The sequence below is a fragment of the Mugil cephalus genome, chromosome 20 (genome assembly GCF_022458985.1).
Source record: "Mugil cephalus isolate CIBA_MC_2020 chromosome 20, CIBA_Mcephalus_1.1, whole genome shotgun sequence".
In the NCBI taxonomy this organism is placed as follows: Eukaryota; Metazoa; Chordata; class Actinopteri; order Mugiliformes; family Mugilidae; genus Mugil; species Mugil cephalus.
Window position 1 is genome coordinate 13,435,312 of NC_061789.1, and position 17,307 is coordinate 13,452,618.

Sequence of the window (17,307 nt, forward strand, 5' to 3'; positions counted from 1 at the left end):
GGAAAGTTAAATTTGTGGGAGAAAAACAAACAAAAAAAAATATATATATATATATATATATATTATATTATATATATATATATATATATATATAATATAAAAGGCCAAATCAACCAAAGATTTTGCGACCCCCATGCAGTACCTCCGTGGACCCCCAGGGGTCACAGACACCCTGTTGAAGTCCTTTAACCTCAGGAATAAACAGGAAGGCTTGGCCATTTGAATGAAACAAATGCTTTATTCATTGTCAGCCAACTAGCAAACTATTGCATATTTACAATAGCTTCCTATCCTGAAACTATGGTATAATTAGGACAATTAGCATATATCTGGCAACACTGACCGGTGGCGATCCAAGGAGAGATGTAGATGTGCTACACCTATTCATAGATCTATAGCTCTTTCTTTACACCACGTTTCCGGATGTCTTCACAATGAAAACAGACAGTGTTTGCCAAGCCCTCGGCTCGGCCAGCTCTCCGCCTCGACCAGTGGCCAGGGCACACTCTGCGATTCAATATGCCGCCCTTTAATTTCATTTTTGTAAGAGGACAGCACTCAGTAGATGAGACACTTGAAGATCAAGCTCTGTCAAAGAGAAGATTCAAAATTCAAGAATTTTTTTTCTATTTGCCATTTGTGCATATACACCTAGGAACTCTTGTGCAGTCGTACAGAGAGTCAGATAAAAAGACACAGGAAAGACACAAATAAATAATATATATATATATATAGAAGAAGATTAGCATTTTTATTAAATGTTTTTCCATCTTCACTTTTGTGAACTTTCACAGTGGCAGGAAACCTGGTCAGTTATTGGGCTTAACAGTATCACAATTACGTGTTGCTGTTGTATTGCAGTACTAGGATGCTGGTGACAGTATATTACCAGTATGAAGGATACCGATACTACACACTCCGGGGAACACCCAACACCCCACATGCCCTGATGAGTTAATTTCACAGCTGATTACGACCAGGTCATGAACTTATGGCTGATTGTTGTACACTGTTAATGACAAGCCAATGTAAGGTCTCTTTAGGATCAGTAATCTATTTATGCATGAGCTCATCATGTAGAACATTTTGCCATCTTTGTATATGCAAATAATATGCAAATAAAAAAAATGTGACTAATTTGCCCCACGGTGGCTTAGTTGCAAAAAAATAAGTTGATCCTTTTTTTCCCCTCTTTTATCATGTTACCATTTACACAAAGCTTGTGTTTTGTGTTTTTCACACTATAGGCCCACACGCTGCTTTGTAAACTGTATTTGCTTTTTAATTTGATTAATCTGTTGGCCCGCAGAGCGATGCATCGTAGCACAACTGTGCGGCGTTTCTTTCTGTTCAAAGCACTGTTTTAACCTCGTTTTAATACAGCGGCGACATTGACGTGGGAGTGTTATTTGAATAGGGCCATTAGTAATTACAACATTACACCTTTCGAGCTTAGTGTTGACATAAAACGAATGAGTGAGAAATATTTTTCTTTCAGCGAGAGCCTTGCATTCCGCCCATATTCAGTAATGACGGCGCTCAGGCTATGGAGGTGTCTTTAATCTTTTTAGTCAAAATAATTTCGTCAAATAATTTGTCAATTTTCTTGCTTATTACGTAACTTTGCGGAGAATAAAATTTGAAATTGTGGTTGATGGTGGGCAGTGACGGGCCAAGAGAAACTATGCATCACCGCACTGCATGGGTTCAGGACATGTGTGTACGTTGACTCGCAAGTTATGATATATTCTGTCCAAACCGATTTAAAATCACTGAGTTAAAAGCATTTCGATTACAACTAAAAATATTAACACTAAATTATTTATTTGAAAGTTGCTTACTGTAAATGTCAAGACATGGAGTTTTAAATATGTCCTTCATGTCCATTGGCTTTTGGCTCAGTTTTGGTCTCCAGTTCCTTTGGTAAATATCTTAAATATCTTTTTAAATGCTCTGCGGCAGTCACCATCTGTTAGTCTGCTGTGTCTGCGCTGAGGAGAGCTTCTCTTTGCCAAAGGACAAAGCTGCTGCCTGCTGGTACTAGGACTACAGGACTACAGGAACTGTGTGAACCCGAAAAACGACAAGCTGAAAGATACTAAACACCTCCTGCCTCTCTGTGGGGTTCTCATCAGGACCCACGCATTAATGCACATGAGACTCAGCTGATCCTGCACAACCGGGATGCTCGGAAGCATGCATGCAACTTAATTCAACACAGAAGAAAAAAATTAATATGTTTCAGGAATGATCATCTGGAATCTCCAAGTAATGTTGGTGACTTGAGATGATACAATCCCCATGTTAAACCAAAAAGCACTTTTAATTGCCCACGGATAGAGCTTATACCAACCTCAGAGCCTTCTAACCATTTTTCCTCCTTCTGCTCTCTCCTCTTCTTCTTGATGATTACTATAACCACAGGAGATTTATGCACTCTCAAATTTGTAATCGACGAGATTACTTAATTCGTGTTTCAGTTTCTTTTAAAGTTGCTTAAAATTCACCATAAAAGCAGATAAAAGACGATTCCACATTCCTATGGATAAGAGTCTACATACAGAGATCAGATCTTGATACCACCCACGAGAGAAAAGTAAGTCTATGGTTTGGAAACCTACTTGTTTGAATTGCCATTCAAGCACAAGACATGTCATTTAAATGTTTCATTCAGTTCCCTCTTCACCAACAAGGTCCCCGATGTGCTCATGCCCATCAACCTCCAACACTCAATCGCTGAACTCGCTCAGGTGTCAGGGTCAATTACACTTGTGGCTTAAGGTAGGGCCAGAATTAGTGTTGGGGCTAGCGGTTAGGGTATCTGTCCTTGATGTTTGCACTGGCCTACTAACCTGGTCTAGCCTATTGTCCTTATTTATCTGAGGTATAGTGTGGGTTTGTGTGGACATTTGGCTAAGGCTTCCTGCTCCCACTTGCTCATCCCGTTGACCTGGAGGAAATGTTTGTTGTTAAAAGAGAAGTCACTGTTGTTTTAGGAAGATTTCATATAGTTGCAGGATTTCTTGATCTGGTCTGGTTTTGTCCGGATATCGGTTGAAGTCAGTTAATATTGGTGTAGAGACTGTCTATATCATTGATGAACAGATTTGTTGGGGACAGCCATGGGTCTGCCTCTGACAGATTGTCTGGAGAATCTGCCGGAGGGCGATATTTCCACAGAATTTATCTGTCCGTCGTTATGAGTCGTTGAGACTTTGTGTCCAGTTGTGTCTAGTCTGAAATGAGGTGTATTGGAGACTTTAATCTTGACGTATCTGTGATTTGTACAGGTCCCTTTAAAGTTCCTCCCAGTCACATGTTGAGGGCCGTGGGACGAAGGAGAGACCCATCTCCAGAAGTTGTTATTCTGCTATGGAGGGCGTGGAAAGAGTTGAAAGGTTGCAGATGTTGGATTGGGGAGCTCCACTCCAGGTCCACGTCAGTGTTGGGGGACTGTTCATGATGTGTGTGTTTGGTACCGGACTGGTCGCTGTAGTATCTATAATTTAGCTGTGCACACCAGTTGTTGAATATGAGTTTGACTGTGGAAGGAGTCCAGTGGATGTCGTCTCACTCCGTTGTGAATGTGTCGTAGGGTATTTCTGTTAGGATTGGAAAGTGTGTCGCCATGGTGTTGTTGTTCTGCTGTGTCAGGGTGAGGTTCTGTGAAAAGTTCATGATGGGGAAATAGATGTCGGCATTGGGGAAGGTAGTTGGGGCTTGTTTCAACAAAGACTTCAGCTGCTTGCATGATGTTTGCTCGGGGTCTCGATCCGTGTTACTGATTCCGATGGAGAGAATGGTTTGATGGTCGGGTTTGAGTTTTTTCACAGATCTTGAGGAAGTGGTAGGTGTTGGCCCCTGGATAGCTTGGATCTGTGGGTGGTTGTCGGGTGGTATTCTGTCAATATTGGAGTCACTGAGTATCAGGGCTAGTTTGCACCCCTTGAAAAAAGAGCCGTGGACTTTCCAGATGGGTCTAGCAATGTGATATTTTGGCCTGCAGCTGGGGAGGAGGAAAGACAGGATGTGTTGAGGTGGAACAAGCAGTACTTCGAGGCTTAGGGGAAGAAGTGGTGTCAAAGGGTGGAGAGGTGGAGCGGAGTTGGATAGAGAGAGAGGGGAAGGTGGGTGGGATATGGGAGTGGAGGGTCCAGAGGGCTTTTTCTCTAGGGGTGTTAAGTATCTGGGGTGGCCTGGACGAGCAGTGAGAACCCGCATGGTTGTTGAAGAGGGGGCTCAGACTGGGTATGGTATTGGTTATCTGTCTAAATTATACTTGTGGTTTAGGGTTAGGCCTAAGGCTAGAGTCATAACACTGAATAATTGTAGGTAGTTTCCCACAGTCAAGCTACTTTCTTTCACATCTGATAATAATAAGTAAATTAATTAATTAACAGAAAAGATCCTGTCACTGACAACTTCTGCTAACCTCTATTCTCAAAATTACCAAAGGTACAAATCCAGCCCTAGAGTGAACACTTATTGTTGTTTCAGTAATATAATATGAGCTGATAATTATTCGCAATAATGTGAAGCGGGGCCGAGAGACCGGGTATGCCTCTTGGTTGTGAATAATGTTTTCTTCAATCCATCCTCCCTGTCAGCAGTGACTAGTGCTCAATCAGTCCACATCCGTGGCAGACAGAGAACGACACACGAACAGATGAATCCCAACACGGGCCAGTTTATTGCAAAAGGTTTACAGAATTCCAAACCATTACGAGAGTTTTAAAAGCCCAAGCTATTTTGAAATCAAGTTGCATCTCACGCTTAAGCAGAGAGGAATCTTTCTCTCTCATCTCAGATGCACACATTATAAGATTTGAAATTAATAGTGCAGCCCACGCACAATATAATTTAGATTATTTTGCCAGACGAGAGAGCACTGAACGCACCACTTCACGGGATCTCACGAGGAAGAGGCTGGAAACAAAACAGAGACTGGTACAACGGCTTCTGTTGACTTGATGATGCATTGTAGCAAGAAAAAAAAAAGCAGAAGGCCAAACAAGCAAGAGAAGTATTGGAGAGACATGAAGAATCACAGGTGTGACTCCTGCTATCTAGGTCATGTTTTTGTGACCTAGCTATTATGGTCATGTGGGGTTTTAGTTCTGTCACTTAACATTTCCTGTTTTTTTCAGATGCTTCTTTTCCAGCTCCTGGGTGTATTTCCCACCTTTGAGATTACTAGCCCTGACAGCCCAGCCTCAAGGCCTAGGATGCTTACTGTTGCTTAACAACAGCATTCACTGCTCCATCGCCTTATAGACTTTTTTTTTTTGTTGTCGGCTGTCTGAAAGTAGGGACATGATCGACTGAAATTTTAATGTTTCCCGTTGGCTATTAATTTGGGATTAATGAGGTCTGCAGGCATCAGGGAGGTTTAGGACTCAGTACCTCAGTACCGAGAATTGTCTAGGCCTGGTGAATCAGGGGTGAAAATGGGAATTAATTGCATGCCTATCTACATATTCAATACAGTAAAGAGATTTCTTACTTATTTACAGTGGTGGAAAAAAGTTTTCGGACGCCCCATGCATTTGTGAAATATTCCATTAAGAATCACTCTTAGGTCTTTAAGTGCAATTTCTTTTAGTTCAGTCAGACAAAATACTAAACAAATCCTAAACACTGATGAAGGCCGTGCTATTTATTAAAAGACACATTTTTCTGTTGCTGTCCTTCGTGTCTATATAAAGCCAGTACATTTGAAAGTTCTTCAAAGACAAAAATGGCTAAAAAAAGGACCTAACACAGGAAACACGCCTGAAGATACAAACTCTGAGCCAGGAAGGGTACAGCTGCTGCCAGATCGCCAGGAAGTGCAGATGCCGTCCTTCAGCAGTTGGATCCACTCTGCAGAAATAGAGACGAACCAACAGCTTGGAAGACAAAACAAGAACCGGGGCGTCCAAGGGTTTCTTCAGCAGGAAATTAACGTATCCTGATCTGCATATGCAGGGAAAACCAACGAATGAGGAGCTCCAACATCAGTGGTCAAACCAAACTGGTGTCCAGTGTTCCACCTGCACTGTACGTGGTCAACTTACAGATCATGGCCTAAGGGCCTGCAAGGCTGTCAAGAAGCCCCTGATCAATGAGAGACAGAGGTTAGCCGGTGTTGTTGGACCCAAGCACACAAGAACTGGACAGTCAGTAACTGGAAGAAAACTCTGTAGTCAGATGAGTTCAGTTTCCAGGTTTATCTTCCTCCTGCTAATGTGAGCAGCATGTACAGTACCTACTGTCAAACATGGTGGAGGCAGTATCATGTTTTGGGGATGCATGAGTGCTGCTGGTGTTGGTTATCTCACTGTCTGTGATTGCACACTGAACTCTGCCAAATATTGTGCCATTCTCGCAACTCGTATGCTCTGTTGAGGTCGAGACTGGATGTTTCAACAAGATAATGCCCCTTGACACACATCCAGTTCCAGTAGAACTTGGCTGCGGGAGCACAGTATCCAGGTCTTAGAGCGGCCAGCTCAATCCCTGGACACGAGCCCCATTGAAAATCTCTGGTGGATTATCAAAAGGTCTGTTTCAAAGGGCAAACCAAAGAATTTAGAAGAATTAAAAGTAGTAATTCAAGAAGAATGGGACAAGATTAGCCCTCAACAGTGTGAAAGGCTCATGCCAGCCAGGATTAGCCTGCGGGCTAATGGCAGGAGTACTAAATATTAATTTGATGACCTTTTTTCCACAAATATTTCATGATAATATTTGAGACCGTGTAAAAGTTTAAGGCCGTCCGAAAACCGTTTTCCACAACTGTACACTTCAACAAAACTGTGCTGCCACTTTTTCACAATTTAGAAAACCACTCTTTCCCTTCAATCTGCACCGATGAGGCATAATATTATGACTGCTGACAGGAGAAGTGAGACAATGCAATGTAATGCTGGGAAACTTTTGACTCACCTAGACGAGACCAGGCATCCCCACCCCATAGCAACGACACGCCAATATTAGGAAGGTGGTCATAATGTTATGCCTGATGAGTATCTTGTAGCAAATGTGTTATTCCAAATTATTAAGTCAGCTTCGTGGCACAGCTACTTGGCCCTTTTAATGCTAAGAAATGCATTACTGAGGGGTGTATTACAATGTGCACCTCTTCTCTTACATCGTCTTGCTACAGATAAAAGAGGCAGACGGGAGGAATTAAGAGAGTTGGAGAATCCCCAAGGAGACTCCAGTGGGAACAGAGAACACAGTGGAAGATGAATGTGTATTCTCTAATTAAAGCAAATGATGTCTTATCGTGATCACCATAAGCTATCATTCACAGGTTGTAGGCCTATAATGAGCTATTATCCCTGCATGTGCCAGACATCAAGAGATGGGATTTGTTTGTTCGCTTCCGCACGTTGCGCTCCTCGGCGGCGATGCGGACGTTTTTCGTTTGCGTGCGCCCAAGGGTAACGCGAGCCCCGCGCGTAATTGAAAACCAAACATGTAAACCCGAACAAGAGACGCTTGAGGAATAAAAGGATGTATCAAGTGATTAAGCCCTGTCAGCCGCTTTGATTGGCTTCAAATGCAGAAAAGGAATGGCTAATCAGTTGGTTGAGCAGCCATGAAACGGCGAGCTCTGCAGGCATCGCCGCTTGCCTTCATTAGTAACGTCCTGGCATCTCTATCCAGACCTTCACATTTAAGGCCTTAGACCTTCATGTCAATGCCTTGGCAAGCTTCTCTAACAAAAGGAATGTAAGACCTGTATTTAAAAAAGATATACTGAAGTGAAGGTCTGAGACAGCTGTCTGTTTAAAGTCTGAAGGAAATACGGGTGATGCATGTGTAATTTGAGCATCTATTTGGAGGACTGCAACATTATTGAACAGCCTAGAAATAACCAGGCATTTTTTTTTCATGTTATGAAACCAAAATGTGTATATAATTTGTAAGAAATCACTGTGAACTTACTGTTTGTGCCTCTGAGTAATGTACACACAAATAGTTTGTGTACCGGGCCGAGCTCTAATAGGCACTTCATCAAGCCCTAACACTTCCTCTGCTGTGTTTTTTTTTTTTTTTTTTTTTTTTTCCAAGAAGCCGTGGAAGCAATTAGTTTTGCCAATTTCTTTGAACTGCAGATTTATTTGCATCTTTGTCTTTATTCGCATTTGCATTTTCGGTTCTGTTATTTTTTATTTTTTTGTTGTTGTTGGCTGTTACTCGAGCGCTCGTGAACTCAGCAAAAAACAGCATCCAGTTTATTTGCAGCCTCACGCACGACGCGCACGCCTTTCAAGCTGCTGCAGGGGAGCTCAGATATTGACAACACCAGTCAGAGGTTTAATACTAAGCATGTGAATCTACAAGGGATCATTATCCGTTTTCAAACGGCTGCGGATCCGTTTTCCGCCGTCTTCTTTGTACTTGCGTTGCTTTTGAGAGAAACGATTTGTAACGCGCACAAACAAACGCATCCATTCCTCCCTGGTGCTGCTCTGTGAAACAGTGTTCTTTTTAAAAAAATAAATTATGTCAGACTACACTTACACACCAGCAGAGATGTTTCATCACCGCACTCCGTAGCATCTCCGCACAACGGCGGCAGCGCGCTAACATGACACACCACTCAGGAGCGGTTATTCGCCGGGGTTATGTTTTGTCAGACCGTGAAGCAGCGATTTTACACTTTCTGGAATTTTTCTTTCACGTAACAGCCGTTGCCACGTCTCCCACGCGCTCTTGCTCTCAGTGACCCAAATCTCATGCTGACTTAAAAAAATACCTTTTCATTAGGGAAAATGACATCCAATTTGGAGTTGGGCAATGAACAGTATTAAAATTAAACCTGAAACCGGTGGATCGCACAAGCCGTCTCTGTTTTAAATAGGTCATGTTCTAGTGAATCCAGGAAGAAAAAGAGTGATATTGCTGCATGTCCTCAATAAATCTCACTTAACATGTCCTTGTTTTGTGTTTTGGATGGAGTTCCACATCCTACAAACTGTTGCTATTAGGCGAAAAACTGGGCAAGGTGAGGGTACATATCCTTCTAAACGTTAACCATAACTTAGGTTCCTACCAGATCCACCATGCTGGGGGTTGGATTGTCAGGAAGAAGATCTAGCACTGTCCAAACATTACCAATAGGGATGTCTGGTATTGACTTTTTGGCGATATCCAACGGCCGATGTTGTCCAAATTCTTAATTTCCGATTCCGATATCAACTGATATGGTATACCGATATATGCAGGTGTTTTTTTTTTTTTTTTTGCCCAGACTAAAACTCTTGGGGTTGGAAATATCAGATAGTAAGAAACTGTCAACTACAGATTGATTCAATACAAGCAAATTGCATTATGTAGAAAGACATCTAAATTATTGGTCCATACTTGGCCTCTTTGCCAAGATGTGCTTCAAAATATTTGGACATATGGACCAAGTTTGTGTGGGATCATTCCTATGTTTCTCGGATCCTATGTTCCCTGCTTTGTATGTGACCAGGGACCATAGAACCCTTTTTTTAAGGTTAGGGTTAAGGACAGGGTTAGGGACCCGGGGAACATAGGTACACTCCCTTTTGTGTTACATTTGTGTATATGTTGATGATAGCTTACTTGATATATAGTTGGGCACCTCATGCTCAAGTACAAATCCCGAGGCAAGGAAGAATTAAAATACTTGGAGCTGTGCACGTTATTGCAGGACAGAAAGAAGCCGAGAAGGCAACAAAAGTACATGAAGAACAGAAGGAAAATGTCTGTGTCTGTAAATTTCAGCCTCGCATAAACCTTTTTGTTACGTTTCAAGTCAAACAGAGGGGTTGGGCACAAATGTAGAAACACCAGAGGCAGGTTGGAGGGAACCAAACGCAAGCTTTTAACAAAAGAACAATAGATTCACCCAAAAGCGTGGGAAACATGTGAAGGCTGCCGAAATCGCAGAGTAAGCAAAACATGGGGATAAAACCGGGGCTGCACACAAAGTGCAGCAAAAGAATTTAAAGCACAAACCAGGAATGCAACAGGCACGGCTAAAGAGTACAGGAAGTGAGAATGGTCATTTTGGAACTGGACCAGCAGCGCATTTGATGAGATAATATAACGGTCTGTACCAAATCCATACGAGTTACCTCCTCAACAAAACAGGCAGATCCGTATGTTGAGTCTGACTGCGAATGTAGACTTTATAAAAATCCACAAGAACACAAGTACAGACAATGACATATACTGAGGAACAGAATGGGTTATGTACGCAAAGACTCCAAGGTTAACAAGACATGGGAGAAAACAACCTGAATGGCAGGAAGTAGAGCTAACAAAGACACAGGTCAAGGAATATTTTGAAAGTTGAACAGGAACTAAGGCGAAAGAAAATTGAATGAAATAACAGAAAGTCCAAGCCCAGCATCTTTTTCTGTGTGTTTGGTCAGTATGCAGCCTGCATACTGACCAAACACACAGAAAAAGTTTGCCGTTCTCTCACTTTATTCCTCGTCACCACCTCGCATCCTCCACAACTTGATCTAGGAAGCTGTGTGCGCCAATTCTAGCTGCATGATCAGCTTCAGTTGTGTGTGTAGGAGGTAGCATATGCTTTCTGCATATTCATTGTTTATACAGCTGGATCCCAGTGGGAATAGACTATTGATCGGCGGCCATGTCCCGTCTGGTTGGTCCGTCTTCTTGTCGGCTTCACCCTTTGTTCCGCTAAAACGCCATCTTTGTTACATTTCTGAAGATATGCGACACTGGGTCAGTATATTTTTTATTAAGAGTAAAACAAATAATGGTTTTATGTTCCTTACGATCATTTCTTTACAAAATTCATAATTATTTATGACGTAAGCAATCACTTATTAATAAAAAATTAATGGACATAAAATGTCAACTAAATTATGAATTTAATAACAATCACCATCTAATTAGCTAAAACATGATATATATAAAAAAGCTTATTCAAAATAAGTTTTGAATGTGTTTTTTTGTTGTTGTTTTGTTAAGTTGAGATATTTGTGACAGATTTTTCTTTTTTGGCAAAATTTCAAATTTTATGTGGAAAATAACAAATTGCATCTGTGGCAACTAAGTTATCCATTACAAACACACTACATTCCACCACTCAAGGAAGTGTGTTAAATCCAAACCACATGACCTGCTCCAAGTTATGTTCTTTCTCCTCTTTCTTATTATGAAAGGGGGCGTTATTTGATACAAAGCAGTGTGTGAGTCGAGTGTGGATTTATCAGATTTATGTCAACGGTGTTGCTATGTATTTATGAATAACTTTCAGTTTCAATTTACTCAACTGAATATGTAATATTTAGAAGAATCTTTCCATGAAAATGCCATGTGGTGATTGGTTGTTGATTTTAGGCCTGAAAACAGCCAAAATGTGATCAGCTATGTTTAAAGTCCACACTGACCCTGTTCTGCTCCAAGATCTTTCATTCAGTTTTGGACAGAGAATTTTTGCTAATTTCAGCCTTTGCTACTAAACATCACCGTCATTAATAAAACAGAGGGAGCACCAGATTCACTCCTCGTCTTTTCAGGGTTTGCGGGGCCCTCCTCTGTGAGATTTTTTGGAACCAGCTGTCTTAGTTCTACAAAGAGGAAGCTGTTTTAGTGTCTTTAGAAGGTGGTTTGATAGCCTCCCCTAGAGCACAATACAAAAACACATTAATTTTTCATGACTTTGCCGGAGCCGACTTTTGGGTCTCCAACTCTGCTGCAAGCCTTCCTCTAGATTGTATTTGAATCTGACAGAGAGAGAGAGAGTGAGAGAGAGGGAGGTTGGATGGCAGGGGGATGGATGTGTGTGATGTGCGGAGTGAATGTATTTCCCCTGAACTCCTCTGACAGCTGGATCTCGACGTTAGCCTGCAGTGCTGCGTCGAGACGGAGATAAGGCTCTGCCAAGTCCGACTCCGTCTCGATTAAAAATCACGTCACAGAACTTTTCTTTAGTTTTTTTGTTTTTTTGCGGGGAAAAAAAAAACACAAAAAAACAAAAAACAAATGATACTCCTACTTGTGAGTCATGCAGCAAGAAACAGAGACGTCCACTGAGTAAAATACAACTTCACAGGCCTGCACTGACGCTGTACTTTAGTGTCTCCTTTGTGTTTTGTTCAATTTCGAGTTTTGAAAAGCCACCCACATGAGATCTGTTGAGCTTTACTTTGTGATATACAGCGGCAATAAAGCCTCCCGCTTCACCGCAGACCAGCGCTGAGCAGCGGCACTGACGATCTGAGGAGCTGTAAGACTGAACGAACACAGCTTAAGGATCAAGACATCACTTTTCTGATTGAGGAAACTAAATCTTTTTTTTTTTTTTTATTAAATATCAGGCTCGCACTCTCACACACGAGGGAAATAAAGAGGAATTAGTCTGAGAGTTATTGTGTGCGCCCTGTGTGGTTAAGGATTACAGGCCGGAAGGGATGGCGCCCCTCGGGTGAGTCTGGAAGTGAGACGCCAAGCGGATGGAGCAAGAAGCAAACTGGGTCAGAGAACAAAGGCGAGGGAGGCGATGAGGTGGTGGGAGTGTTGCACGTGAAGCTCGTCGGGCTGCAGCGACTGTTTTAAGATATTGATGATCCGGCAAATGACTACCACGCCCCCCCAGAATAGCTTATGAAAAAATCGGGACGTAGTGACTGGTTTGCAAGGCAGTGGTGGGATCTCATCCACTAGTGGAAAAACAACACTTTGCACCCTGTGAATCATTGCTCACAGTCGGAGATCAATAGAGGCTACACTCTGTCTCGGCCTGTGCATTATTTCTTTCCAATGTGCGCCTCAAGCTTGATAGTTTTACACTATCTAGTGTGGAGATTAGCACGAACAACTCTATAGGTTCTAATAACGAATTAATCTCACTTTCGTCCTCTGTTTCCAGTCCGTCCGTGCGCTCGGGGAGAGGAATGAGACAGCGGCAGGGTCTCAGCGAGAGAGGGATAACTGCGAACAAAATAAAACCATTAGACCAGATGCAAAAAGTTCAGGTACAATCAGTTTTAGAGTTTGTTGAGCACAACAACTGCTGATGTTTCTGAATAATTTACCGGGTGCTTAAATAGCTCCTTCCTTCAGGTGCTCGTCGTCTGGGTGGCGCAGGCTGTGAGGCTTGCTGATCGGGCGCAGCCGGGGACACATGGAGGGGGAGATGGTTTAATTTGTGGAAGGAATCCGAGTTAGATTATTTATTAGTTTATTGTCTTTCAGCTTTTCTCTGCGTCGTTAACATTTTCTACCTTAAGAACACTTTGTCATTCTTAATATTTACAAGTCTCCCTCTCTTATGTCTGTTTTATTTCTTTTATTTCCTTTCTAAATTAAGTGTGGTTTATGACTCTGCAGGATATACACACGTAGCCTGGATCCACTAACTCTGCAGCTGGACGAGATCATGCGAGGATTCCAACATTGCGAGATAATCGATGTCGAGTTGCATTTCAGAGAACAATCAGTCAAACAAAACAGTTATTTGCCTGTATGAACACAACATGACCATATAAGATCTATCTGCAGGAGGAATGAAGCAGTAGAATGGTTTATGAAATTTAGATGGAGATTTAATTAGTTTTAGTTTGAGATTTAAATTGAATTTTCATGTTTTCCAACGACTGACTTCCTGCCTGAACGATTCGATCGACTCGCATTCCCGCGGCTCCCAAGCGTCGAGTGGCCCCGCGCTTCTGGGACGCGCTCGCTGACTTGAATTGCCGCGCCACGTACGCGCTGCAGATGCGTGCGGTGGAAATCCGCCTTTATTTGTGCGCATCGTCAGTCTGGCTCGCTCTGTGACGACGCCACCCAAACACTAGACGGCACCAGTCGGGCCAGTTTTTGTTGCCACTTCCTGCTTCGCATCCAACAATGGTGACTGAAACCTTTGCTGAAATTTAACTGCCAAACAATCAGTTTGAAAATTGCGGAGATGGAGAACCAGTCAGAAATACCAAAGTGGAAACACGTTACTACCAAGCGGACCAATCACAGCTCTTGCAGTCTGCGTTGCCATAATGCATAGTTACATTTCTGGAGAGGTGTGCATCAATCAGGCTCGGGCTACAGGCTTAGGGTCTGCGTAGGGTCTGGACTGACACCGAGGTCTAAACCTCTCCCTTTTGTTATAGCCTGTTTTTTCCTCTTTCTTCTAAATTTCTTCTTTTACACCGCCCCTTATGTGGTCTTGGGTCTTTGGTGCTCATTTTTAAGTGTTAATGTTCACGTCGATGGCCGAATTGCGAGCCCTGCACCATATCGATCCAATAACACTCCTGTTGACGGTGTCCAATTACAGACTCACTTCATGTTGCAAGTACACATTTCAGTCTAACAGAGAAATGTGTTGTATAGCCTTTATGGCTGTAACTGAACAATTATTTAAAGAGAGCTATTCGAGAGTCAGGCCTCGGAATTTGTATGCAAGCAGTGTGCGCTGCACGGCCCTGTGGCATATTTTTAGACCAAGTAAATCAAGCAAATGACCCTTCAGCATTGACTTGGAATGAGGTTTGTAGATTTATATAACTTGGCTGAGGGCACTCTCTCCGGCCAGTCTTTTCCTCACCACTATCTGATAGGCTAATCGCACACATTCATTCCCGTCGTCGTGTCAACACTGCCACCATGCCCCGGTGGCCGAGCTGAACGGCATGCCAGACATTCGCTCCGGCTCCATTATCTACGTTTCCAAGCATGTAATTACACAAATTAACTCCACTAACAGGAGTCAATTTGCTCACCAGCATTAGCGACACTCAAGTCGATCACTCGCGACTTGATCATGAGAATAATTATTTTAAAGACAGGAAAATTATCGCGCTGGCACAGTAATGACAGCAAATATGCAGCAGCTCGTTTTCTCCAGTTAAAAATCAAACCAGAACACCCATGCAATGTGAATGCAATATGCTGTATTATTAGCTGAAGGGCAGATACAGCCGGTCCTGTCAATCAAGCGGGTAGACGTCGTCAAAGTTAATCAGCGTATTAGTTTGAATGGCGCCTCCGTCTCCCGCAGTTTTTCCTAGAGGACATTTTGACATGTCGCAGCACGAAGAAAGGTGCAGAAAGTGAAAATGTGTGATGGCTGAATTGCATTTTGTTGCTTCTATTTCAGGAGCCCTGTCTAATGTACTGCTAAGGATTTCTGTCGAAAGTTGAATAGGCCTGTTTCATACCTGTCAGGCAAAGGAAAACTGCTCAAGGCGGAAGTAATTTACAGCAACATTCTCACTACTTCAGCGTGAAACCTTCCACCAATAAAGGTCGTCCACCCTCTCTTTGTTATCAGTTAGTTATCGCACCATTGTCATTAATCCTGTAACTTCCTTCAACTTACCGAAGCAGCCGCATGTTTAAATTACTGAGCTCATTCTCGACCACACTGAGGGCGTTTGAGCTTGCAGTGATTTTCTTTCAGTTTATTTCCTGCCCTCCTGTCAAGGCTCGCTCCGTTCCTTTGGAGCTGCAGCTCTCGGCTGCAGTTACACCGACTCTAAAAATACTTTTTTTTTCTTATCACTGCTGCTCTCACAAGTTTAACTTTTTGTTCCTGAGAAGAAGAAAAAAAAAAATAAAACTTTGCGTCAAGAGGTTAAGCTTCTTCGTTAGCTCCACTTCAGGAACCTTTCCGGTTTTTGTTTTTTCAGAGTCTTGCGCACCTGTTCATTTGAGTGGGCTCATACTTTTACACGAGTGGGAGTATGCAAGTGGATTTATCGGTTGTGTGTAAGAGTGTCCTCTTATGTCCTCAGATTGTTGCAACAGTTGGGTAGTGTCACTGTGGCCACCTTCTACTGTCTGTCTTTTTGTCTATCATTTATGAAAGAAATACAATACAATTAACCTCCTGAGGCCCGAGCTTTAGTTTGGTGTGTTTTTTAATTTTTTCCAATTTGGGATCAGTAGGACCTAAGAAGTGTAAAAACTAGTAGAAGTAAGGAAAAAATCCAGTGTCCTCATATGTGGACATTATTTCAGTATTTATATTATAATAAAGTCGCCAATGTGTGACAAAATCTAAAACTATTTACTTCTATACCTGTACATGGGTTAGGGTTAAGGTTAGCTGAGCAAAACCAGAGTAGCGAACAATGAAGTCCTAACGTCCTCAAACGAGTACTTGCTAATTGTCAAGGGAGTAGCTCGTAAGAAACTTTATAAGAAACTAGAAACGTTAATAAGCACAAACAAATACGTTTGAACCATAGAATCTGATGGAAAAGAGATAGAAATAGAAATGCCTGCTAACATGCTATTAGTGACGAGTGTATTGACCCTTTGCAACCACTAGATGGCAGACTAAAGTGTCCACTCACGAGGACAACGGGTTTAAATTAAGAAGAGTAAGCAGCCATAAAACCTAAAACTTAACTTCCCCATATGAGGACGCAGGGTCTCAGGAGGTTAAACACAAGCTGTGACACAGAACTTGGTTCCTTTCTACAAGACCATTAACTAAAATGCACAAATTCACTTACTCTTTCTTGCTTGCACGTACACACCCAGTGGGTGTGAGAGACGGAGAGCAGATAGGGTCCTCTTGGATCATCCAGACATCAATGACTTGTCACACAGCAGTCTCTTCTGTCAGCCCACAGTGGATGTGGAACCACATAAGCCTTTCCCGCAGCAGTCGGAGACAATGACACCCAGCCGTCCTCACAGCCTGCAAGAACATCAAATACACATGTATGCACGTACGCACGCGGGATACACACAGACACGGTGACTCAGTGTTAAGTCGCAGAAGAAGTTCTCCCTTTAAATTCATGCGTCAAACTGCAAGATACGCACCACTACACCCAGTCGGGAATATACGAATGACACACTCTGAGGGAAGGAGGAAAAAAAAAAAAGTTCAGAGAAGCAGCTAAGAGTACAGGCACAAGCTGCGGCACTGTGGAGTTACCAGAAGGAGAAAAAAAAGTTCTCAAACCTCCCTAGAATTTGATGGCTGGATTTACGGAATTGAAGAAAGCGGCCTCTGTCGTTGGAGGTTGATTTAATCCAAAAGACCAATCATCTGTATGTATGTAGGAGAATGTAAAGTGAGTCGTTCAAAGTGAAGATAAAAGCACGACACATGTGAAAGCTCTAAGCTACTCTGACAAGGCTTTACAGCATAGGTCTTCAACGGGGGGTCCGGGACCCCTAGGGGGTCCACAGAGGTACTGCAGATCCCCAAAATCTTTGGTTCATTAGACTTTTTTTTTTTTATTATTTCTCACCACAAATTTAAAGAAAGCCTATTCAGTCCCCATGTATGTATGTTTATGTTTAACAGTTGACAGTTGCACAGCCACGCTACTGTTGCACATTATA

At 42.5% G+C, this 17,307-nt stretch overlaps 1 long non-coding RNA gene across 1 annotated transcript; it reads right to left on the reverse strand.

The window, feature by feature from the left end:
* Positions 1-264: 264 nt before the first annotated feature.
* On the reverse strand, positions 265-15,462 carry LOC124997879. Its single transcript, XR_007110999.1, has 4 exons — positions 15,323-15,462; positions 13,038-13,102; positions 12,853-12,933; positions 265-588 (listed from the first exon to the last, which is right to left on the reverse strand). It is a non-coding gene; the product is annotated as an uncharacterized LOC124997879 (long non-coding RNA).
* Positions 15,463-17,307: the final 1,845 nt, after the last annotated feature.